Below are 24,483 nucleotides of genomic sequence, written 5' to 3'. Positions count from 1 at the left end.
TCCTAGAAATTATATAAATATTTTTTAAGATTTAGTCTGAATACAAAATTCATATACATTGTGTTTCATTCATGTACACTGTGCTTCACGCATTCGTTCATTATCTGTGTGTTTCATGTAATTATTCATATACATTGTGTTTTAGAAAATTAATTACCCTTGATCTATGGCTACTCTTGCCCCATTTATCAGTTCTGTGTTGGGTCTTTCCTGATTCTTTTACCCTTACCTTCTGCCTGTCAAGCTCGATTGTCCTACTGATTTACTCTCCTCCCCACATTCTGACCCCCTAACCTTCTCTTCAGCCGGTGGATTTGAACCCCTCCCTCAGCAGCTCTGGTGGCCTAGTGGCAAGAAGCCATGCTGCAAACCAGAAGACATATGGTTCAAAGCCACCAGCCGCTCCACAGAAGAAAAATGGATGTTCACCTTCTGTGTCACTAACTGCCTCTGAAAACTCACTGGAGAGTAGGCTGTGGGTGGGTTCCCACACTACAGTACACAACAGCAGAAACCCCTTCCCATGCCCTCTTTGCACTTTTATACACATCTTACTAAATATCCTTTTTAATATAATGGCCTTATAAGCAGTATTTGTCCTTGTGAAATTGAGTTAGTTCACTCAGCATAATGCTGTATAGACTCTCCTGTGTTATATAGCATTTTGTGAAATTGTTGCTCCTTAGCCATGCACAGTATTCCATTGGGTGAGTGTACCACAATAATACTCTAATCCATTCACTTACTGATGGATATTTGGGCTGTTTTCATCTTCTTGCTATAGTGAATAATGTTGCCATGAACTTAGGTGTAGGAATTGCCATTTGTTTCTCAGTTCTGTTTTCTCTGGTATTTATTCCTAGTGGTGGAATAGCTCTGTTATACTGACATTTTTGTGGAAATACCGTACTGCTTTCCACAGTGGTTATACTGTTTTACAATCTCATCAGCAGTGTGTGAGACTTCCAGTCTCCCCTCATGCTCTCCAACATCTATTGCTTTCTGTCCTGTTAAACCTCACCGCTGTTGTTAGGGTAAAATGAAATCTCCTTATGGTTTGGATTTGAATCTCTCTTTTTGCTAGGATTTTTCTTCAGGTGTCTGTTTGCCACCCAAATATTTTTGAATGAGGTTGTTGTTGTTATGTGCTGTCAAGTTGCTTGCGACTCATGGCAACCCTCTGTACAACAACCCTAAACCCTGCTCTATCTTGTGCCAGTCGCATTGCCTCTGACACACCCATCTCAATTTCCTCAATCACTGAATCAATCCATCTCACAGAGGGTCTTTCCTTCCTGTGCTGTCCCTCCATCCTCCCAAGCATAATGTCTCTCTTCAAGGACTGGTCCTTCCTTACAACATGTCCAAAGTATGTCAGATGAAGGCTCAGAATCTTTGCCCCCAAGGAGCAGCCTGGTTTAACCCTCTCCGGGATAATCTGTTTGTTTTCTTAGCAGTCCATGGTACCCTCAATACTCTTCTCCAGCACCACAGCTCAAAGGCATCAATTCTCCTTCTAGTCTTCCTAGACATTGTCCAACTCTCTGATGCATAACAAGTGATTTCAAAGACAATGGCCTGTATCAGATGCACCTTAGTCTCCAGAGTGAAACCACTGATCTTTAGTACTTTGGAGAGGTCCGTAACAGCAGACTTTCCCATCACAATACATCTTTTAATTTCCTGGCTACTGGCTCCAAGAGTGTTGACTGTGGAGCCAAGCAAACTAGAGTTGTGAACAATCTCAATCCTATTTAAAAAATTCTTTATAATTATTTTCTAATACATGAAAATGTCTACACGTTTTGGAATATTAGTTTGAGAGTTGTTGTTGATAGGGTGTGATAGAAACCATCCTCAGAGAAATTATGTTAATAGGAAAAGCTATGAGTGCAATGAAAAAAAGTCCTATCAAGGCAAAACTTTACATAAAAAGACTAAAACTTTGTGGTATTTCAATTTTTTAAGCATCACATTTTTGTGACATGTACTTTCAAATTAGGCATTATATTTTATACAGTATGTTTAAGGACATTTTCAAGTATTTGGTTGCATGAACATGTTTTCCCCTCATAAAAATTCTATTTGGGAAGTACTCTGATTATATCTCACTATTAAGTTCCTTTCAAACTCAGATAATCTGTTTCCAGAGTCAGAACTCATATCCATTCTGATAGTCTTTCACATGTCAAGTTCATTGATAGAGTGCGATGATAACTAAAGATTTGGAAATAAATGTGCTATTGACAGCCTTTTTTTTTTTAAGAGCTATTGATACCTTTAATCTCCTTTTTCTTTTACTGGGTATTTTTTTAATTTAAATTTATTATTAATTTTAGTAAAAATTTACAGAGACTTTGGGTTTCCATTCATTCATTGTTGCACTTTCCTCCCCTTACAACCCTCCCCCCTAGTACACTACCCTCTTGGAAAAGTAAAAGAAAAAATTCATTCATTGTTTTACAAACCCTCCCCCAGGTCCACTACACCATGTAGCCTTCACTCTAGACTCCTGTCATGACAAAAATACCTAATCACATATCCCTTTTAAATAGTTTTCACCCTCATTTGTTTCAATGCAGTATACATTATTGAATCCATCTTTCTCAGTCTCTTCCTAACCCCGAGGTTAGTCCCATTCTACAACAGTGGCATCATGTAATATTTGTCCTTTTGTGACTGGGATATTTCACTCAGCATAATATTCTCCAGAGTGACCCATTTTAAATAATATTGCATGAGTTCCTTGTTTTTCAATGCAGCATAGTATTCCATTGTGTGAATATACCACAGCTTCTCTATCCGTTCGTTTGTTGATAGGGACTTGGGTTGTTTCCAACTCCTTGCTATTGTGAACAAAGCTGCAATAAACATGGCTGTGCTTGGATGTCAGTTGTGGTCTCTTTGGGGTATATTCCCAGTAGTGGAATTGCTGGGTCAAATGGTATCTCTATTTCCAACTTTTGAGAAAGCGCCATACCGCCTTACACAGTGGTTGCACCATTTTACACTCCCACGAGCAGTGAATAAGGGTTCTAGTTTCTCCACAACCTTGCCAGCATTTGTTGCTTGCTGTTCTGTTAAATTTTGCTATTCTGTCTGGGATGAGATGATATCTCATCATTGTTTTAATTTGCATCTCTCTTAGAACTAGGGATTTCAAACATTTTTTCATGTTAGTGTTAGCCATCTGAATGTCTTCTTCGGTGGGGTGTCTGTTCATATCCTGTGCCCATTTTTCTATTGGATTATTCACCTTTATCTTGTTGTGGTGTAATCTCCTTTTTATTATTTCCATCTTTACTTTGTATCATGAAATGGACTTTCTGTTCACGTGAAGTACACATTCTCTCTCAGTATTATAGTCTTCTTGTTGCATTGTTTTAAAATGCTATTCAAATAGTCCAATAAAATGCTTGAGTCAAATTTCAGCTTTACAGTATGCTGAGCTCTGCATCAGGTCTTGAGAAATTAGACTGTTGAATCAAATTCTATATCTGAATAGGAAGCCCCTATTTATACTGGATAGCTACCTACTGATACATTCATCTCAGTACTAGATATTTTATCTATTGACATGTGTGTGTATGCATATATGTATGGGAGAAATTAGCAATGTTAAAAATACTCTTATGATTATTTTTCTCATGCATGAAAATGTATACATATTGGGATATTAGTTTCAGAGTTACTGTTGATAGGGTGTGATAGAAACAAACTCAGAGAAATTATGTTAATAGGAAAATCACTGAGTGCAATGAAAATACCAAGACAATGCTATAAATATATGTAACTAGATATGTAACTATATATAAAACGATATAACTGTGTGTGTGTGTATATATATATGAAGCATTACAGTTTATACTGGGAAATTCTCATTTGCATCAGTTGTGTAAGCACATTATACTAATATTTTTATGTATTTATGGCTTCAGTTTTTTTTCTGTCCACTGGATTTAAAGTTCTAGAGTTGATGCCTTTAGGAGCTCAAGTTTGGTTCCCAGAAGCAGACCTTAACCAGTTCATCCTTAAATGTTTAAACCAGTCAATATCCTATCATAATTCCTTCCCTTCACTGCAAACCACTTTTTCAAGTGGAGGAATAAATTACCATTTGCCTCTGGAAATAGCCTTGGCTAGTGAGTGTGGTCTTATCCCAATAGGTAAAGATGCTCTGTGCTTTATTGATCTTCAAGACCACTCAGGCAAGCATGGCAATGAGCTACAGTTAATGAATGTTCTACCCAGGTGTTCAGCTGGCTAGCTACTGCACTCGGGCCGTTTGAGTTGCACAACCCTTGCTGGAACAAAGTCTTATTGGCTGTTAAGAAGCCTTCAATGACTGAGGCAGTATCCGCCTGACATGGTACTATCCTGCATCCTGGCACCATGAGACCCAGGAGCCCACAGGCCTTAGGCTCTACCAGTTAGAGGAACAGATTGTGGTAAGGTTATGGCAGCCCTGTGCATGGACCTTTGTTCATCCTTTTGCTGGTCTCTGTTGTTGTTGTTATGTGCCATCGAGTTGCTTGCAACTCATAGTGACCCTCTGTACAACAGCCCTAAACTCTGCTCTGACCTGTGCCATTCATACTCTCTCTGACACTCCCATCCCGATTACCCCAATCACTGAATCAATCCACCTCATAGAGGGCCTTCCCCTCCTGCGCCGTCCCTCCACCCTCCCAAGCATGATGCCCCTCTCCAAGGACCGTTCTGCTGGTCTCTAGGAGGACATAATATGGTTGTGCCTTGTTTACAAGGAACTTTACTGATCAAAGTTCCAGCTGCAGACTGCCCTTTCAATAGTTTTCAATAGTTTATTTCTGGTTATCAGGTACTACTAAATTAGATTTCTTGATTATGACTTACAGTTTTTATGCAAATGTGGTCAAAAGGAAAATTTTTGTACACTTAACTATTGAATGAGAATCAGTGAGGTAGAAATTCACTACTGGAAATGCTACAAGAAATATATAGTCTATATCTGGGTATATTTTATCAGATACATATATTCTTTACAACACAGTAATGACATATATATGATAGACATTAATTAATGAGACACATTAAATTAAGATCTTAAGTCAGTTTTAGAAATAACTATTTTTTTGTTGTTCATTTAGGGAGTTTTGGTAACCTAGTGGCAAGGGGCTGTGCTGCAATCCCCAAGGCAAGCAGTTCAAATCCACTAGCTGCTCTGTGGGAGAAGGGTGGACAATCACCTACTGTATGATTAACTGTCGCTGAAAACTCACCAGAGGGTCAGCTATGGGTCATTTCTGACTCAATGGTACACAACAACAACAACAGATTTATGTCACTTAATAAAGGTGTTTATTTTTCCAAAACACTGAAGAAAAATAAAATACAAAAACATGACTTATCAACAATGAATGAATGGAAACCCAAAATCTCTGTAAATGTTTATGAAAATTAATAAAATATAATTATAGAAAAAAAAACATGACTTATGTGTGAGTAGTATTTGTGTAGTACAGTCATTTACTCAGAAATATTCACTACTCAGAAACATTCATTTAACACCTACAGTGTAAGCACCTACTGTAGGTTACTATTGTAATACTATTAACGGTGTCAATACTGTTAAGAATGTATTGGTGAGCAAAAGCATACAAGTCCTCTGATCTTAAGAAGCATGTGATCAACAAGTAATGCAGGCATTACTCACAAAGAGTATCATATAAACTTGTTCAAATGTCATGAAAGAATAATATAAGCAGAATATGAGAATATTTGTTGATAAATGATGTAGCCATTATGAGATATAGGGAATGCTGTGTAAATAACAAGTAGGGTTAATGTGCCAGAAGGTGGGTAACAGGCAATGAGAAGAGAATGGGAGCAATAGCTTTTGAGAAAAGGAAACTTGCCATCTTCAGTGAACTGAAGAAATGCCAATATATCTGAGGATTTTAAAGTAAGAAGAAAAGTTGGTGGAGATAAGACTAGAGCAGTGAGTATGACTAGAAAATGAAAGATTACAAAAGTGGACGGAACAGATGATCCCATGGTATATGAAAATATCAATCCCTTTCAGTGTGGGAAAGTGTGTGGGTGGGTTGGCTATAATAATGGATACAGAAATACCAGCTAAAGGTCAATTTTGAGAATTTAAACTAGCGATGGCTTGGATTAGAAAGATGACTTGGTATTTTGAGTATATATCATAAATGTACATATTTAAGATATACCTTTAAACAAAATCAGCATGATTTATTATGATGACATCAAGAGATATGTAAATGATATGTAGAGAGTAAAGCAAAATGATACACTGAGAATGACCCTTAGCTATTTCCTTTGTGTTGTAATTAGCTTTGACCACCATATACTGATTATCTAATTTAAAGTGGCAAATGCCTGTTCATCTCAGCTCACTATTGGCTAGGATGTTGATCTTTACACAATCCATTATTTTTGCACAACTAATTTTCTTAGATTCATGCTTCACATAGTTTATGTTCTGATGTTTGCAAGTATTTCTCCTCATTTTGAGTGACTTCCAATCTGGGTACTATCTCTAATATTATAGCTGCCTGTGTTTTTCTGTTGTTCATAAGGTTTCCAAAAGCCTCTTATAGCAGAGTTGAAATAGAAATAGGCCAGTCTTTCTTCCTAATTGCTTTACCTGGGAGCTTTGCTATAACCTGTCCACCAAAGATGACTCTGTTGACTTTTGAAGTACTTACTAGTAGTGTGCTACTAGCATCAAAACAACCACAAGTTACTCCAGTACAGCAAACTGGCACACAAGTGCTATACAATCATAAACAACCATATACACACTTAAGCTATAAAATGGTGAACTCTGGTGTCCTAGTGATAAGAAGCTGCATTGCAATCCCAAAGGCATATGTTTCACATCCATCCGCTGCTTCTTCCTGTGCAATTAACTGCCCTGGATATTTCGTTAGACTTTGAAAGCTAATCAGAAAACCCCGTTTTAAGATCAAAGCGTAGGCAGGAGATACACAGAATCAAACCACAGCTCTGACACTTCATTTAAATAATCAAATGGATTTATAAATCTTATATCTGGTTGTAACAAGAGACTTACAAGCATGTCAGTGTGCCTTATCATTAATAGAGTAGTTAAAATAATGCTGGGCCATTGGTCATTTGCAACTACTAGTAGATTAAAGCAGAGTTGGACTTTATTTATTCAGTTGTTTTTTCATGTAATGGTTAAAAAGAAGAAATAAAAAAAAAAAAAGAAATCCACAAGTCAGCTGTAAAAGAAATGCTTTTAGCCTTCTGTAAAAGTCTCTCAGATTTCTTAGGTGCAAATATAGCATTAAGTTTCTAAAGTCTAATATTCCCATGATTTTAGATATGTATGAATATGGTAAATTACACGTTTTAAAATATGTTAAAATATCAGTAATGATCATGTAAAAAATGACCTTATGTGCCAACTTGGATCCCTTATAGTTAGGAGAAGACTGACATTTAAATAGTTGAATTATTCATAACATAGATTACAGGTGGTAACTAAAAGTGTAACTCCATCTGTAGTATTCTAATTTCTAAAATACTATAGTAGATTCTTTCTTTGAAGGACTAATATTCATTTTTCTGCATAAACTCATACATTTCTATTTCTCATTTATTTTAATTATGCAGTATTGTTTGTGAAAAGTTGGAATCAATTTCTGCATAATATTGACATTTATAACTGCTATGAAACAGCAGTTGATGTAATTAATGGTAAGTAATATTTCATTTGCTTTCTGCAGAAGATCGAAGACTATAATCTTATTATGGATTATATCGCAACATCAACATCCAGAAATCCATCTAGAACTAGAGATGCATTTTAATGTGCACTAAGGGAAGGGGACAGAGGGTGGAGGGAAGAAAAAGTGCTAAAATGAATGAATGAAAACCTAACCTTTCCATAAACTTTCATTAAAATTACAATAAAATAAAATTTAAAAAATAAAGACAAAAATCCTCACTATTGGGCTGGTAGACAACATATGATAGATGGAGAAGAGGTTGAAATTGTTAATGATTTCATCTTACTTGGATTTATAAGCAACATTCTTGTGCCTGCACTTAAGAAATCGAAGTGGATTTTGTAGTGGGAAAGTCTACTGTCAAGAAGCAGAGATGTCAGATACTAAAGTGTGCCTGATTCAAGTCATGGTGTTTTTAATCAATTGTTATGTATCTGAGAGCTGAAAAATGAATAAAGATGATAGAAGAATAATTGAAGCTTTTGAGTTTGTGGTGTCGGAGAAGAGTACTGAATGTCACAAAGACTACAGAAAGAACAAACAGATCTTGGAGAAGTGTTACCAGAGTTCCTTAGAAGCAAGTATGGTGAAGCCTTATCTCGAATATATTTGGAATGTTGTTAGGTGAGAACTTTCCTTGGAAAGGGACATCATACTTGGAAAGAAGGAGAGCTAACAAAAGAGCCCCTCAATGAGATGTGTTGACATAGCGACTGCAACAGTGGGCTCAAGTATGTTACAGATGATGAGAATGGCATAGGATAGGAAAAGGTTGAGATCCAATATTCATAGGATTGCTATACATCATGGTTGACTTGATGACACCTAACAACAATATTTTATTACAGAGTAAAGTTGAGAGTTATGCTACTTTTGTGGGTGGACATAGATGATAGGATACAAATGAGTTATGCATAGCAAGTCCCAGTATTGTAGTACTTAGAGTGCTATGTGATTTTCTTGTGATAGGAATATTCTCCTATTGCTTCATGTCATGAGAAGAAGGAAAACAATCTAATGATATCTGAACATTCTCCTATTGCTTCATTTCATGAAAAGAAGGGAAAAAATCTAATGATATCTAAAGGCACTCATAGTACTACTTCTATAATTAATTATTTCAGAAATACATCTGCATTTTTTCAGTTTAAGATCATCCTAAATGAAATTTCAAGGTTAGTAAGGGTAGGACAAAAGAATAATAATATATGTACCCCTCTAATAAACATCAGTGCTAATAGTGCAACACAAGCATATGATTTTAAAAATGACAACAACATTTATTTTAAAATCTAGTCATTTTATTATAAAAACCATTTAACTCTTACTGTTTTCTTACCAACTTTTTATTCAATATAAGTTACATGTGTTAAATAGAATTGAAATTATAGTCCTTTTCCAAGTATGAAATAATTGAATGTATTTTTATCTAATTTGTGTTTTTGTAGTTGTTAGATGCCATAGAGTGGAATAAAATTCATAGTGACCCTATAAATAACGGATCAGAACCTTGTCTTCTTCTTTGCCATCCTAATCATCTATGACATACTTGAACACATTGCTGCAATCACTGTGTCATCAGTCCAACTACCTGAAGATTGCCCTCTCTTTCATGGACCCTCCACCTTGCCAAGACAACATTCTTTTCCAAGCAATATACATACCTTCCTAAAAAAGATGCCAGAAGATGTGAGACTAAATTTCACCATCCTTGCATTTAAGGGTCCCTTTGACTACATATATACTCTAAGATTACCTGCTCTTTCACCTGGCCATTCTGTACTCTCTTCCAACACCACTATTTAAAGGTATCAATTCTTCTTCTGTCATCCTTGTTCGTTACCCAGCTCTCAGATGCATAGCAGGTAATTGAAAATGCCATGGCTTAAGTCAGGCACAAGTTGTCTTCAAACTGACATCATTAATCTTCAGGACATTTGAGAGGCCGCTGACAACAGATTTTCTCACTGCAGTACATCTCCTGATCTTGTTGTTTTGTACTGTAGAGTTGGAACCGACCGATAGCTGACCCTCTTGTAGGTTTTCAGAGCCAGTAATAGTACAGGAGGAGATCGCCCATCGTTCTCCTGAGGAGCACCTGGTGGCCTCGAATCACAGGCCTTTGGGATTGCAGTGCAGCTTCCTGCTATTAGCCACCACGGCTCCCTGACTGATGAAATTTTTAAGATGAAATCCTTAAAAATTTCAATCTTTTACTCATTTAACATGATACTGCCTTTGGGTCCAATGGTGAGGATTTTTGTGTTTTTGAAGTTGAGATACAATTCATATTGAACACAAATTACTGATAACTTTTCCTCCAATCCTGATGGCACATTCTTCTTCAAAAACTCCAGCTTCTGAACAATTTGCTCAGCATACAAATTGAAGAGGTGTGGAGAACGGATATCATCCTGACTTTAAGCCAGGTGGTGTTCTGTTTGGACAACAGCTTTGTGGTTTAGGATTAGGTTTTACAGGAACACAATAAAGTGTTCTGGGATTCCCATTCTTCTCGAAGTTAGCCCTCGCTTGTTGTGAAAAGACAGTGGCCTGAATCAGGTACCTCTTATTGGTCAAACTGAGTTGTTGCTCCTCCATAATTGGAGAGGTCACAGGCTACAGATCAGCTGTGGATAGGCCAACATAAGAAAAAGAATTAACCAAGACTGTGGGCAGAGTATAGTGAGGTATAGCCCAACAAAGGCCTGAGAGGGAGCCAGAGTTAAAGGCCATGCTTGCTGGATGATCGAAGGAAGATCTGACTTGTGACTGGTATGAGAAAAAGCTTGCTGGGTGATTGAGGAAACCAAGGCTGCTCACATTGGTTTTGCTGAACTGAACCCAGACTTTTCACTTGTGACTGAGAGAATGTTTAAACTAATTGAGGAATCATGTCATACTGTTAATCTGTCTTGAGACTGTTGTTCACTGAAGTTGGACTCTCACTGTGTTTTTTCTCTTAAGTGTTAATGCTGTTGAAGACGCTGATCAATGATGATCTATGTATCTGCAGTTGAGGCAGCTGGAGACCATACCCCCAGTGAAGCTATGAGTGGTGGTTGAAGCCTCAGAGGTTTATTTTACTTACACATTCCCAACTGGCTGTGGGGTCAGGTCTAAGGTAATGGATAGACAAGTAAAAAAACAAAACAAAACAACCCCACAATATTTTACATATGTGTGTATTTATGTTTGTACTCACATAGAACTGTTGTAGTGTGCTTTGTTTGTGTGTTTAATTTTACGATGAAGTACTAATTTTGTCTATGTCTTAGGTTGAGATTGGTTTACTATGGTTTTGCTCCTACCTATTTGGAGTTCTTTGAAGTTAAATCCTACAAACATTGTGCATTTGAAACATACCTTACAGTGAATTGAAACATTTTGAGGCCTAAATTGAAGATTCAAATTATTCATACCAATGTTTGCTTTGTTTAGAACTTTTTTTTTTGTTACTATTTTTCCTTGTTGTCACAGTTTCAAAGCAGACACTGGCCATATTCCAAATTTTCTCCCAACTCTAGAGGAAATAATTTGAGAAAGCTGAGGAAAAAGGCTATTATACTGGACTTGGGGAATTTCTCTTTAGCTTCCAGACTTTAGCTATATCCTGTTTTAGCTTTTGTCTCATGTAATTGATACAATTTCAAAGCTTTTACTCAGTACTCTTGCCCTTAAAATGTAGAGAAACTCTACCTGAGAATGATGACCTTGTCACTTGCTTACCTTCCAGGCTCTGGCTTTTTAAATAACCAGTTTGTTGCTATTAAAATTTTCAGTGAACTTTAAATTGTTTTTATAATCTTAAAAATTGTATCCACTATTTAGTTAAGTAAGTCAGTAAGTCAAACCAACTTCTAAACACATATAAAACAGATTGCATTATCTAATATTTTTCTGTAAGAAATTTTGTTTTGCTTACTTTACATTTAATTCATGAAATTATTGTTGTTGTTGTTGTTATGTGCTGTTGAGTCACCCGCAACTCCTAGTGATTCTATGTACAACATTCCATAACCCTGCTCTATTCTGTGCCAATCTCACTGTCTCTGACATACCTATCCCCATTACCCCAGTCACTGAATCAATCCACCTTATCGAGGGTCTTCCTTTCCTCTGCTATCCCTCCACCTTCCCAAGCATGATGTCCCTCTCCAAGGACTGATCACTCCTTTCAACATGTCTAAAGTATGTGAGACAACGTCTCAGAATCCTTGTCTCCAAGGAGCAGCCCGGCTTCACCCTCTCCAGGATGAACTTGTTTGTTATCCTAGCAGTCCATGGTATATTCAATACTTTTCTTCAGCCCCACAGATCAAAGGCATCAATTCTCCTTCTATCATCCCAATAAAATTATAAATGAGTTGTATTTATTTATGCATATATTTATTCATATATATCTGTATATGTGTCTATCTATCTCTATATATTTACATATATGTGTATAAAAGGATCTTAGCTGAAATCAGAGAGTACCAAAAGAATGTCTATTTGAGTTTTATTGACTATATAAAGGCATTTTGGCTGTGTGGATCACAACAAATTGTCGCTAATGGGAATCTCAGAATCCCTTGATTGTGTTCATGTGAAACCTACGCTTAGACCAGGAAGCAGTCATATGACTAGAGCAAGGAAACACTGCATGGTTCAAAATCAAGAAAGGAGTATTTAAGCGATATATCCTTTCTCAATATCTATATTCAGAATAGATCACTGGAAAGACTAGATTTATGAAGAAGAAGGTAAGTGGCATCAGAATTAGAAGAAGGTTCATCAACAACCTGACTTGTGCAAATGACACAATCTTGCTCGTGGAAACTGAGGAGAGCCTGAAGAAGTGTTTGCTGCAGAAAGTCAAGGACTGCAGTCTTAAATATGAATTTCATCTCAATATCAAGGAAACAAAGGTCCTCAATACTGGAACAATTACCAGCCTTATGATAGATATAAAAGAGATTGAGGTTAACAATTTCAGCTTGCTTGGCTCCACAATCAACACTCTTGGCACCAGCAGTCAGGAAATCAAATGATGAATTGCATTAGGAAAGTCTACTGTCATGGACCTCTCTGAAATGGTAAAGAGCCATTTCTCAATTACTTGCTTTGCACCTGAAAGCTGGACAGTAACTAAGTATGACAGAGGAAGAGTTGATGACTTTGAGTTGTAGTGCTGGAGAAGAGTAGTAAACATATCATGGACTGCTAAGAGAATAAACAGGTTTGGCCTGGAAAGTGTGAAACCAAGTTGTGCATTGGAGATAAGATTTTGTGAAACTCTCTCACATACTTAGGGCATGCTGCCAGAGGGACAATTCTTTGGAGAAAAGCATGGTGCTTGGAAGGGGGGAGGGTCAGCACAGGAAAGGAAGATCCTGGAAGAGGTGGTTTGACACAGTAACTGACAATGGGGGCAAATGTGTCAAAGGCAGTGAGACAGGCTCAAGAGAGGGTAGGATTCAGAGTTGTTCACAGGGGCACTGTGAGTCATAGTTGACTTAATTGCACACAACAGCAACAACAATAATATAATCAATGACAATTTTATATATGTGTGTGTGTGTGTCTGTGTATCTCACAGCACTGTTGACTTAGTGGTAAGGAGTTGTGCTGTTAACACAAAGGCATGTATTTTGAATCAACAAGCTGCTCTGCAGGAGAAAGATGGGCAGTCTTAGAACTGACTGGATGGTCAGCCAAGAGTAGGTTCCAACCAACTCAACAGCATATAAAGCAACAACATCTATATCCATTCATCCGTCCGTCCATCCATCCATCCATCCATCCATCCACCCATCCATCATCTATCACCTACCTCATGCCTCCGGAAAGTCTGTGAACTTTGATAAATGTCATTAGTTGTAGAGGGGCTTCAGGCCTTTTGTTCATAGGGTCACTGTGAGTCGTACTTAACTCAAAGGCAATTAACAACAAAAATAACAATATTTAAGATGTCATTAGATTGTCTCTAACTCCTAGTGACTCTATGAACAACAGGTGTAAACTTTATCCTATCCTGCTCCAAATTCAGGATCTCTGATATGTTGGAGTTCATTGTTACAGTCACTGTGTACGTGTGGATGTATATTTATGCACATACACATGCATATCTAAATAAATAATGTGAATTGATGCATCTAATGTAAAACTGAAAACACAATTTCTAAATTTATTTTATTGGTATAATTTATTTTCTCTTTAAGAAATGATAAGACAGCTTTAAATATTTTCTACCAAGTCCAGAGGAATGTACAAATTTTGAGATGCAATTTAAGAACTGACCTTTGAAAATTTGGTCCTATATTTTGTTCTTTTTACTATAGTAACTTGCTATCACTTTGCCATCGCTATGGCAACTTGTTTCTTACAAAACTTAAGAACATAAATTACTGAAACCACCCACAATAGGTAGTGCTCAATAGAATAACCGTTAAAACTATCTGAAAACATTGCTTAAGAATTGTGAGAATAAAGAGCTAAGAAAGAAAATTATTAAGATGCTAAAATTTATATTTTTCCTAATTTGCACCTGTTTTTTTTTTCATTACAACATATAACTAGCTTATGGAAAAATCAAAAAGGAATGGCAAAAGATCTGTAAGTTTTAATTCATATAAACTCATGATCATGCTTAAATAAACTTACAAAAGAACATTTTTTGCTTTTTTAAATTTTTATTGAAATATTCATGAAAGTTTACAGAGACTTTGGATTTTCGTTCACACATTGTTGTGCATTTTCCTCCCTGCTCATCCTTACCCCCGGTTTGCTTTTCTCTTTGAAAATAAAAAGAAATTCTTTCATTATTATACAATCCCCCACCCCAGTCCACTCTACTATGTAGCTCTTATTTTGGACTCTTGTCATGAAAATAATACCTAATCATATATTCCTTTTTAAACAGCTCTCTCCCTCATCTGTTTTAATGAAGTATACATTACTTATCCCATTTTCTTAGGTTCTCCCCAACCCTGATGTTAGTCTTATATTACAACAGTGACACTATGCAGTATTTGTTCTTTTGTGACTGAGAAATTTTACTCAGTATAATGGCGTCCAGAGTCACCTATTTTGCATAATATTTCATGAATTCCTTGTTTTTCAATGCAGCATGGTATTCCATTGTGTGAATATACACAGCTTCTCTATCCATTCGTTTGTTGATGGGCACTTGGGTTGTTTCCAACTCTTTGCTATTGTAAACAAAGCAGCAATAGACATAAGTGTGCATAAAAGAAAATATTTTTAAAATATTGAATTATGTGTACACACATTAAAGTGTTAAATTTAAGAAGATTTACAAGTCATGAGAATAATGAATGATTGTTAAAACTTTAATTATTAAAATGAGAGTTTGTCCATTGTATTTATAATCAAAATAGTATGTAGCAACTTAAACAATATAATAAAATCTTAAAGAAAAATCAACAAAATTAAAAATGAAAAATATTCTTGCCTTGCCCAAGTAAGGAGAAACAGAAAAACAAAAGAAAATATGTATTATAGAATGGTGAGATTTAAGGGAGCTCTGGTGGCCTAGTGGTAAGGAGCTGCAACTATAATCCCAGAGGCGCACGGTTCAAATCCACCAGATGCTCTGCCGGGGAAGGAGGGACAATCTCCTCCTGTACCAGTCAGATCTGATTTGACGGTACACGCACAGAAAAATAATAAAATAAAATAAAAAAATAAAAAAATGGTGAGATTTAATGTCCTTCTAAACTTCATTGAATTTTATAATTGTATTTTTTTAAAAAATCAAGATCTTTAAGTCAGGTATACCTAAATCTACAGAATCTTAATCTAGACTTACCATTTCAGTTAAACTTTTATTTGCTCCCTGTAACTATAAACATCTGGTCTATATTGGCTATCTTAAAAGTTTATGACCAAAATTAAAAATCATGATGTCAGGAGTTGTGAGGTGAAAAAATGAATTTGTAAACACCATACAACAAACATTTAAAAATAAGTTACTTCTATTATAAGTACTATTTCAATTAAAAATATGTTGTTATTAGGTGCTGTTGAGTTGAGTAAGACTCAGTGACCCATGAACAATACATCTGAACCCCTGTTCTGTTCTGTATCATCTTAATCATCTCTGATGTCCTTGAGCCCATTGCTTCACTCACTGTGTCAGTGAGTCTGGTTGAAGGTCTTCCTTTCCTTTTCTCCACTTTTCCAAGTATGATGTCCTTTCCAAGGAATAGCCTCTTCTTCTCTCAACATGCATGGGAGATGAAGATTTGCCATCCTTTCCTCCAACAAGACTACAGTGTTAGTCATAATTGCTTAAGTGAATATAATATTGACCAGTTTCTATTTTGTTAAAAGTAATAATTTCAATCCATTCATTTGTTAATTTGTATTTGGACTGTTTCCATATTCTTGCTATTGTGAATAAAATTGCTGTAAAATGGGTGTACATATCTCCGTTCGTTTCTCAGTTCTAATTTCCTTGGGATATATTCCTAGCAGTTCAATACCTGGGTCATATGGAATGTCTGTATTCAGTTTTTTGAAAAATTGTCAAAATGCTTTCTACAATGGTTGCACTATTTTACAATCCCACCAGCAGTACATGAGAGTTCCAATCTCCCCACAACATCTCTAACATTTATTGCTTGCTGTTCTGTTAAACTTTGCTACTTCTACTGGGGTGAGATGATATTGTTGTTTTGATTTGCGTCTTTCTATTGCCCATGATTTTGAGCATTACTTCATGTGTCTGAGGGCCTTCTGAATGTCTTCCTTTATGAGAAGTCTTTTCCTGTCTTTTTTTCCATTTTAGTGTTGAGTTATTCACTTCCTAAAAAAATGCCTCTGGAAACTCTACGAACTTTGGTAAATGATGATAGTTAGAGAAAGGCTTCAGGCCTTTTGTTCATAGGATCGCTATGAGTCATGCTCAACTTGATGGCAATTAACAACATCAGTCTTTTTCTTGTGGAGGCCCTGTAGTATTTTGTAAATTTTCTCTGTGAGGCAATCTTTGCCTGAAAGTTCATTGACAAATATTTTTCCCCCTCCAGTCTTTAGGTTTTCTTTTTATACTCAATTAAGTACTATGCAGTACTAAGGAGCAATGACCTTGTAAAATACTATATAACATGGGAGACTCTAGAGCATTATGTGGAGTGAATTCTCTCAGTCTCATAAAGATAAATACTTCATAAGACCATTCTTGTAAAAAAATAGAAGAATAACTGATGAGATGTGTATAAATGTCCAAAAGGGGAAGGCGGAAAGGGAAAGAACAGAAAAAAAGGAATGATGAAATCACTAGGATTAGAGAGTTTAGTCGGCTGATTGGTGTGGGTGAGAGAGTGGGAGCGATTTAATTTGGACTTGTAAAGATGGTGTAATAGTGGGCATAGACCAATAGTAATTAATTATGAGGGATACAGTATATTTGAATGATTGTATGAATCACAATGTAAATGAGGGAGCTTTAAATAGAACACAGTGTATAAGAATAAAAAATGCAAATGAATTATTCTTTGAAAACCAGTAAAAATGTAAAAGTAATTTTGTGTATCAATCATAAATGTGTTGAATAACCTGAAGATGCTGGTCGAACTAAATATGCACTTTCTTGAGCATGTTACTCTTGGCATGCTACTTTGGGCACAGAAAAGAAGAATAGGAGTGACAGGCAATATGATTACTTGTGTTGGCTACTGAGTACTTAATGTATTTCTGGAAATTAGTGAGATTGCTATAATTGCAATGGTTAAATCGATCCTTAAGGGGTTTATAATTTGTAAGAAGCATCATAATAGAAACTAACCATACTTTTTTGTTTCTGAAGTAAATGTTAAAAATGGTTTCTTAAAACATCCCTGGGAAATACCTTGAGCTCAAGATGTGGTTTTTCAGAACCCCACTTAGACTTTCTGGAGTCAGTTATTTACAGCTGATATCATTTCAGACTCTTATCTTTACGGGAGATCTTGCAACTTAGTGCTAGAGTTGAGCTGCTCACCCTAAGGCAGGCAGTTCAAATCCACCAGCTGCTTTGTGGGAGAAAGATGATCAATTTCTTTTTATGTGACTTCCAGTAACCGAAACTCACTCAAGGATCAGCTATAAGTTGATTCTGACTTGATGGCACACAACAACACCACCACCTTTAACTACCAGGCCAACTGTACTTGAGGAGGTTCAAATGAACTCATTCTTACCTAACTGGAAAGAATGATATAGACTTACATGTTCATAGCATGTTTTTGCTCCTAGTTTTACCATATAGCAAATTTATGCAAAATCCTAGAGAAAATGAATTAATTTCTTTTAAGAAATTGTATAACCAAGGTACAGAAAGAGGACTTGACCAGTCTAAAGTTATTAGCTATTAAGTCATAGAGTAAGGATTGTTCTGGTCAACTTTTCAGGTATATTCCATTAGTGAATACAAAATTTAAGCTAAAAAGTCCATCTTATTATGTACAAGGACATCTTGATGCCAAACACATACCTCTAACCTTTTACTTGTTATGGAAGTATTTTATGAGGATATGAGAATTATAATGTGATGCTTTACGTATTTTAGGGTCTCAGCTTAATAAAAACATAAAATATACCCAAATCTTTCATTTAAAAAAGAATTGCTTTTAAATGCAATCTTACATAAAAGTAATATTTGAAAGAAATTTCTGAAGACATAAAAACTCAAGGCTTAGCCTTCTCATCTATCACTTTTAATAGAAGCTTTGCAGCTAATGATCCATTCATCATTTTGAAAATGTGCTTCCAATGCATTGGGCTGCTAAATAGTTAGAGAGCTGGAGAACTGAAACTAGGGTATTATATTAAAATAAAGCACTTTAAAGTTTGAAAGTGACAAAAATAAACTCTTTCAAATTACCAGGAGCTATTGAATAGCTTCTTCTTGTTGTTATGTGTCTTTGAGTCAACTATTTCTCATAGTGACTCTGTGAAAAATAGCTCTTACCCTGCACTGTCTTGAGCTCACCTCACTGTCCCTGACACATCTGCCTCTATTAACCCAGTCATTGTGTCAATCCTCCTCATCTAAGGTTTTGTCCTACACTGACCTGGCATCTTTCCAAGGATGATGTCTTTGCCTAAGCATTGGTCCCTCCTGGTAACATGCAAAAGTATGCAAAACGGAGCTTCAAAATCCTTGCCTTTATAGAGCACCCTGGTTTCATCCTCTCCAGGACAGACCCATTTGTTCTCTTGGCAGTCCATAGTATGTTCAATACTCTTCTCCACCACTATAACTCAAAGGCATTGATTCTTCTTCTGTCATCCTCAATGAGTGTCCAGCTTTTAGATGCAAAGCGAGTAATTGAGAAGACCACGGCCAGGACCAGCACACCTTAGTCTCTAGACTGACATCATTATTCTGTGGCAAAATAGAAAATGGAATGGTTTAGAAATACAGTTTTAAACACACATAGTATATAAATGAAATGTGTCATTTTAAATAAAAATACAGTATCTAAATATTCTATCATTACAATTAATTAAAATTTAAAGGATTCTTTTTTATTCTTCAGAAGTTATATTTAGAAATATGCCACTTAATAGAGTAAAAATATGTTTTAATATGAAAATATTACAGTAAATTCCTTTTTGTTAAAATAAAGCATATTAATTAATTATAGGTAAAACAGTACTTTTAAAGTAAATTTATCAGTGTGTTACTGTATTGTTAGTACATTCTATGAAATAGTTTTACCCACTTGAATATCACAAACTAGCCAAGAATCCATGTACATTTTTAAATTTCCTCTAATGAAATATGTCTCCAGAAAGTGAGAAGAAAATTTTGTCTTCATCTAAGCACAATATTGCTAGGAAATGCATATCTCTTTCTACCCCATTATCACCCTGCTATAAAACAAAGTAAATATTAAATCCACCTTCAGTAGTAGGTGCAAATGCAAGGTATAGCAACTTAAGAGTTTTTATTTATTACATTATATTTTAACATCACATGTATTTTAAACTGTGAAATGTTATGCCTTCTTCATGAGTATATTATTGTTGTAATCATGTTGAAGTCACTGGCATAGGATATTTCACTTAGGTTTTTGTATTACTAATTTTATTTGATACCAACTTTGTTAGTTGTGTTCAATATTTTAATCAATCAGAATGACTGTGGCATTAAATATAAACAATGGAAGCATTCCACCTATAATACCAGAGACAAAAGTAGAAATTGATCAACTTTTTTAAGCCCAGAGAAATGAAATTTGGAAAAATGTCATCAAATAGATAACAAACTCGTCATTAAATTGATAAAATGAAATTTAGAGAAGAGAACTGAGTATTTAATAAACTGCCAAAAGAGCAAACAAGTATGTGTTAGAGGAAGTGCGACTGCGGAGTTTCTTAGAAGCAACAATGGTGAAGCTTTGCCTCACATGCTTTGCGCATATTGTTAGGAGGGGCTAGCCCAGGGAGAAAGACATTGCGCTGTGAAATTTGGAAGGTCAGACTAATAGAGGAAGACCCTCTAACAAGATGGACTGATGCGGTAACTGTAACAATGTTGTTGTAAGGTGTCTTCAAGTCCAACTTATTAATAACCCTATGAACAACAGATCTGAACCCTGTCCTTTCCTGTGGCGTCTTCACAGTCTCTGATACACTGCTCCTATCACTGTCCATCCATCTGGTTGAGGGTCTTCCCTTCTTTTGCTGTCCCTTTCCAAATGTGGTATTTCTCTATAGGAAATAGCCTCACCGAGCAGTAGGCAAAGAGTATGTGAAATGAAGCTTTGTCAGCTTTGCCTCCAGGGAGTACTCTAGATGCACCTTCTCTAAGATATATCTGTTTGTTCTTTTGGCAGTCCATGGGATATTCAGCACTCCTCTCCGATACCACAATTCAAAGGCATTCTTTTTTTTTTCTATCATCCTTATGCATTGTCCTGCTCTCAGCAGCATAGCACACTTGCTATGAGCACAACCACTTTGAGAAGGCTATGGCCTGAATCAGGCACATGTTAGTCCTCAAACTGACATCAAGGCTTTTTAGTAATTTGGAGAGGCCCTTGACTAGTTTCCCAGTACAATGTCTCTAGTTTTCCTAACTGCTGGTACCAAATGTATTGATTGTGGATCCAAGCAAGATGAAGTCATTGACAGTTTCAATCTTTTCTCCATCTATCATTTTGTTGCCTGCTGGTCCAGTAGTGGGAATTTCTGCTGTCTTGATGTTGAGATGCAATCCATATTGAAGGCTGCAGTTTTTGATCTTCTGCAGCAAGCACTTAAAATCTTCCTCACTTTCAGTAAGTGAAGTTTGGTCATCTTTGTAACAAAGATTACTGATGAGTCTTTCTCAAATACCAGTGCTACATTCTTCTTCGTAGAGGCCAGCTAATGATGATAGCAGACTGTGGCCAGGATCAGATCTGTTGTTTTTTATGTCCCAATGATTCACAGTCAACTTGAGGGCATAGTACAACAAAAACAACAAAAACATAGCAGACGGACAGAGTGAAATAAAATATGAAGTTGCTAAAGTAAAGGGAAGGATCGGCATTCTCCTCCTGTTTGATTAACTAATTCTGAAAACCCACTGGAGAGTCAGCTATGGATCAGTTTTGACTCAACAGTACTCACAAAACAAAGTAAGGACTGATGTGTTTACTGCAGAAAGTCAAGGGCTGTAGTCTTCAATATGGATTGAAGCTCATTATCAAGAAGACAAAGATTCTCACCACTGGACCAATTAACAGCAACATGATAGATGGAGAAGAGATTGAGGTTAAGAGTTTCAGCTTTTTTGGCTCCACAATCAGTATGAATTACATTGGGGAAGTTGGCTGTCAGGGGCCTCTCCAAAGTGCTAAAGAGTAATGATGTCAGTCTACAGACTAAGGTGTACTTGAACCAGGCCATGGTCTTCAAAATTATTTGCTATGCAACAGAGAGCTGGACAATGACTAAAAAAGACAGAAGAATTGATGCCTTTGAGTTTGGGTGCTAGAGAAGAGTATTGAACATATCATTGAGAACAAACAGGTCTGTCATGGAGAGGGTGAAACCAACCTGCTCCTTGGAAGCAACGGTTTTGAAGATTCTTCTTACTCACATACCTTGGGCCCATGGTCCAGAGGATCCAGTCCTTGGAGAAGGACATCATGCTTGGAAGGGTGGAGGGATAGCACAGAAGAGGAATACCCTGAATGCAATGGATTCACACAGAAACTGGGGTTATGTTGGTAGGTGTGTTGGAGTCAGTAAGACTGGCTTGGGATAGGGCAGGGTTCAGAGATCTTGTAGATAGGGTTGCTATAAGTTGCAGGCAAATCAGTGGAACAGAATACCAAAACATAAGTACAAACTTGACTTGAGTTAACAATAACAACAACAACGTGACTGGATGAATAATAATTTGAACATTTGCTCTATCCTGTTTCATCCTCATAATCTCTGATAATGCTCCAGCCTATTATTAAAGTCAGTATCAATCTACCTTGACCTTGTTGAGTGTCTCCCTCTTTTTCTGTGACCCTCTACTTTTCCAGCATGATTTCTTTTTCTAGAGACTGTCCTCACAACATACTTAAAATGTAAGAGATTAATTTTTCCTATCATGTCTTTAAGGAACTCTCTGCTTGCACTTTCTCTAAGACATACTTGTTTGTTCTTTATCAGCCCATGGGCTATTCAGTATTCTCCAATACCCACAATTCAGTGACATTGATAATTGTTAGCTACTACTGGTAACTCTTAGCTACATAGGAGACAAAGAAAATGCTATAGCTTTCATCAGACTTAAGTTAGTCTTTAAAGTAATATCATTACTCTTTTGCAATTTGGTAAAGTCCTTGACAGCAGTTTTTTCCCAGTGCAAATATTTTTGGATTTTTTTCCATTTTTTACTTTAATACACTGCAGCTGCTATGGGCATTGGGTGAATCCTCATAAGATGAAATTGTTGACAATTTCAATCTTTTCAATTTGTAAGTTTCACTGAAATCTGTCCACTACACACCACAGGTATTTGGCATATTAGTAGCACAGTTTCCAGCATCATAGCAATACCAATATGTAGGCTACTACAAAACAGTAAAGTGAGAGGATGAATGGAAACTACCTTTCAACTCCTCCTAAGCATCAGCATTTCCAATTTTGCTGAGAAAGGAGAATGAAAAGATAATAAAAATGTATCCTGTTCCTTGTGACTTTTTCTCAGTAGTTGTAGAAACTTTTGGGAGCTCTCATGGCCTAGTGGCAAAGAGCTACCCTGCAATCCCAAAGGCACACAGTTGCTCCACCGGAGAAGGATGGGCAATCTTCTGCCATATGATTAATGTCCTCTGAAAACTCACTAGAGATTCAGCTATGAGTTGGTTCTGACACTACAGTACACAACAATAGAAACGACTGAAACTTTTCAGGCTAATGTTGGTAATTCATAGATGCCTCTGTTTAGCAAATATATTGGGTTTGATTTTTAGTGTGTTAATGAGTGGCTGATTCATTACATAACTTCTTTCCACAGTGATTCTTTATAGAACAGGAAGATTATTTGGCATTCTTATTCCCCCAAATTGGTGTTTTAGTTCTGTTACTCTTTTCTTCACTGATTTTCTGCAATTTGGTGCAGTGTAAAACTAACAAGGCTGGGGTGGGGATGGCTGAATCTGACCTCTACTAACTCCACAAAGGAAAACTGTCTCCATCAATAGCATTTGAAGTATCTAATAAATAGCTACAAGTTCAGACATGACCCCACCACTTCTACTCAACCCGCTACTCACTACTTCTACTAATCTACTAATCACCATGTCAGATGTTCATTGCAAATTGACTCACAGACTTTACTTACTATTGTGGGGTTTATTAGGGAAGTAGGTTGGGAATAGAGGAGAAAGTGGGTATCACACAATGAAAGTCCAGGTTTAGAAAACAGCAGTCTCAAGCCATATTAATAGCAAGACAAAATTCCTCAATTAGTTCAGACAGTGTTTTAGTTAGCAAGTGAAAGTCCATATTCAGTCCAGCAGAACAAATGCAAGAAACATAGGACTTCCTCAATCATCCAGCAAGCTTTATCTCATAGCAATCACATGTTAGTTTCTTCCTTCAGTCATGCAGCAAGCACAAACTTTAACTCTGGATCTCTCTCCAGGGCTTCTTCAGGGCAGCTCTCCATCTTATGTTAGTCCCACAGCTGTTGATAATGTGGAAGATGCTGATCAAGGTGAATCTTGTGTCTGCAGTGAGGCAGGTGTAGACACACCTGCATTGGAGGCTAAGGCAATGGCTTCAAAAGCCATAACACCACAGGTAGATAGACATAGCTCCCACTTATGCAGAATTCTCATCAAAGAAAGAAGACATGTTCTTCTACCTAGAAATTACCCCCAGTTCTGTGAGTTAGTCTCAAATTTTTCTCAGAAGTCTGGTGGAGAGGCTCTCAGGATTTCCTTGGAAGCCCAGGTTACTGTAGTACTCCCATTTCTCCCAGTTCCTCACTTAGATAAATTGGTGAGAGGGAATGGGGTAGAGATAGGTTTAAAATGACAAGTAGTTAATGGACATAACAACCCAATTGTTGATTACCCTTTAGATTGTAGAATGATTTTGTTTCAGGTCTTGGTGACTTGTAATCTAACCAAAGTAAATAATAACAAATGTGTACTAGAACATTTGTACAAACCTGTACGTTTTAACACTGTTTGGAAAACACAGGAGTTAAAAACAACAGCCTAAATTTTAT

At 36.5% G+C, this 24,483-nt stretch overlaps 1 protein-coding gene and 1 pseudogene across 1 annotated transcript in view; both read left to right on the top strand.

Moving 5' to 3' along the window:
- ZNF804A (zinc finger protein 804A) overlaps window positions 1–24,483 on the top strand; it is a 351,093-nt gene that overhangs the window by 25,002 nt on the left and 301,608 nt on the right. The window lies entirely within an intron of this gene.
- Window positions 23,853–24,483, top strand: part of LOC102863813 — a 215,455-nt pseudogene continuing 214,824 nt past the window's right edge.

Source organism: Elephantulus edwardii, unplaced genomic scaffold (assembly GCF_000299155.1).
Source record: "Elephantulus edwardii isolate Elephantulus edwardi_28Jun2011 unplaced genomic scaffold, EleEdw1.0 scaffold00001, whole genome shotgun sequence".
Taxonomy (NCBI): Eukaryota; Metazoa; Chordata; class Mammalia; order Macroscelidea; family Macroscelididae; genus Elephantulus; species Elephantulus edwardii.
The sequence above is the reverse complement of the archived record's forward strand: the minus strand, read 5'-3'. Positions and strand labels throughout refer to the sequence as shown.